Source organism: Triticum aestivum, chromosome 1D (assembly GCF_018294505.1).
Source record: "Triticum aestivum cultivar Chinese Spring chromosome 1D, IWGSC CS RefSeq v2.1, whole genome shotgun sequence".
Lineage (NCBI taxonomy): Eukaryota > Viridiplantae > Streptophyta > Magnoliopsida > Poales > Poaceae > Triticum > Triticum aestivum.
The window spans coordinates 464519419-464522064 of record NC_057796.1 but is presented as its reverse complement, the minus strand read 5'-3'; the positions used below and the strand labels follow the sequence as shown (position 1 = coordinate 464522064).

The 2646-nt window shown below is 44.9% G+C and overlaps 2 non-coding genes across 2 annotated transcripts; both read left to right on the top strand.

Annotated features, from left to right (window-relative positions):
* The first annotated feature begins 1164 nt into the window (after positions 1-1164).
* On the top strand, positions 1165-1236 carry TRNAD-GUC (transfer RNA aspartic acid (anticodon GUC)). The gene has a single exon. It is a non-coding gene; the product is annotated as a tRNA-Asp (tRNA).
* A 187-nt stretch (positions 1237-1423) lies between these two features.
* On the top strand, positions 1424-1495 carry TRNAD-GUC (transfer RNA aspartic acid (anticodon GUC)). Its single transcript has one exon. It is a non-coding gene; the product is annotated as a tRNA-Asp (tRNA).
* The last annotated feature ends 1151 nt before the right edge of the window (positions 1496-2646 follow it).

Below are 2646 nucleotides of genomic sequence, written 5' to 3'. Positions count from 1 at the left end.
ATATGGGAAAGAGAGAGTACATGCATGCATGCATAACTATTGTTGCCGATTTACACTGAACAGAACCAGTGATTCTTGTGGAAACAAAGCATTGTTACAATTTACCAAGGAAAAAATTGACGCGCTATACAAAATAGCGCTGCCCCTTCAAATATGCTATTAGTGTGCTATAACGCGCTATACTGTGCTATTAGCGTGACATTGTACACTCGTTTATTTAGCGAGACAATTCTCTACACGCTATAGCCTATAGCGTGCTATTAGCAGCGCTATTTTTTTCAGTGCACTTTATGCGCAACACAATGAGAAATTGTTAGCAAAAGGCAAGCCAAAGCGAAAGTGTTAGGCCAAGATGCATCGGTTGTACTTTCCTGGGGATCCCGTGATAGACGTTTCTAGAGCCAGCAAGGTCATATACCTCTGGGAGATCGGCTTGTTGTTGGCAGGATGCACCATATGTTTCAGTCGTCGAAGCCTCTGTTCCACTATCTGCAAGTCAGCATAGCTTGTAAATATTCATGTAGTATCACTTTTCCTCATGCAACTCAAATTTTGCAACAGAGAACTATGAATTCTCAAGAACCATGCTGGCTGCTTGAACAAGGAAAGCTACAACAAATTTGGTGCGAGAAAACATGAAAGTTCAAAACAGTCGGCCAGGATACGCAGAGGTGGATAATCTGAAGCTGTTTATCGATCTGAGCTCTTAGAGCAACTAGGTTTTCTGTGAGACTGGTTTCAATTAATGTACTTCTTGGCGTGCTGATCGATTGAACCTTACACAAAACAACTGGGTGCACGATCGACGAGATCAACGAATTTTCGCCTAGAGCAGAAGGACGGAGATGGGCTGAAGAGTTGGGAGACATACTTGCAAGAGGAGTAGAGAGTGTCGTGCAGTCGTCTTCAGAGATGGCCGTCGGCGGAGACGGAGAAGGCCCTGCAGGTGGGAGGTGCCGACGACAAGGGGAGTTGGCCATGGCGATCTATAGCGGGAGGCCCAGGCTATATATATATTTTTTAGGGTTAGTTTCGGCTATTTATGTCACTGTCCTCGCCGGAGACGGCCGCAATTCCGTTTCCTGTTCGAGTCTGCTCCAGTACGGATGTGTGTTAAATTACAAATCTAAAGATGTATCTGTCGCAATTCAAATTTGCACACAGGTCGTTGTAGTATAGTGGTAAGTATTCCCGCCTGTCACGCGGGTGACCCGGGTTCGATCCCCGGCAACGGCGCCGTTGTTTTTGCCGCCATGATAGGCACATGCACTGCACTTACAGTTCGTCAGTAGGCAGACGGGGAACCTTCCGACGAAACCAAAAGCAGAAGAACCGAGTCTTGTGTCGGATCGCCAATTCGGAAGTGCGCTAAACTTTGAGAATTCAACAATGTTTCAAATTAGCCAAATAAATATTCATCAAAGTCGTTGTAGTATAGTGGTACGTATTCCCGCCTGTCACGCGGGTGACCCGGGTTCGATCCCCGGCAACGGCGACTTAATATTTTTCCTTTGCCTCTCTTTTGTTTCTGCACTTCTACAGCAATCGCGCCAGCATTTTCATCCATCCTAGCCAACCATGTTACAGTTCGTCAATAGACAATAGGTCATGGAAATGCAACCCCTTGGCACAACTAATTTTGTCCATGCACATGTTCCCTGCCTAAACATAAGCATCATGTTATTCGGTTATAAAATGTCACTGATGATTTGCGCTTTTCTTGCTTCTTCGCAAAAAAAAAAGCGCTTTCTTGCTGTACTACTTAATAATCATGTTCGGAAGTGCACTTATTTGTGATTTCTTGCTGTAAACGAATCCATGTTCCAATGCTTCAATATATCATGGTAATGCAACCGCTTTGCACAATCACATGTGGCCGGTTCCTACTTAATCTAGAACCTGATTTTTCATGTGTCTGCCAGTGATCCAACTCATCTTGTGAAAATTGCTGAAACAGGTCAACAGCTTGACTGTTCCTACACCAAAGGAGAAGAAGAGTGGTCATGGTAGTGTCATCATGGAAGGTTCCTGATATTGGCTGTGCAAAGCTTAATACAGACAGCTCATTTATTTCGGAAAATGGCTCGACCGGCAGTGGTATGATCCTCCGAGACCATACTGTTAGGAATAAGCAACTTGTATTCCCATGAGGCCATAGGCCGATATATATACATGTACATGTGTGTAACATATGCAGGAAACCCCTTATACAACGGGATAAATACAAAAGGGTACATGACCTATATTATAACTCTAACACCCCCCCCTCAAACTCATGGTGGAGGAACAACACTGAGTTTGGAGAGATAAAAGCCATGTTGCGCTCTAGTCTGGGCCTTCGTCAGGAAATCCGCTAACTGTAACTCGGAAGGCACATACTGAAGAGCAATAAGCTGATCCTGCACAGCAGCACGCACATAGAAAGCATCAACACCAATATGCTTGGTGAGCTCATGCTTCACAGGATCGCGCGCAATGCTAATAGCACCTGTACTGTCAGATAAGAGCATAGTCGGTGTAGTGACAGAAACACCAAAATACTGAAGTAACCACCGTAACCAAGTCACCTTTGCCGTCAAAAGAGCCATAGCTCGCAACTCAGCCTCAGCACTCGAACGGGAAACTGCAATCTGTTTCTTCGTTTTC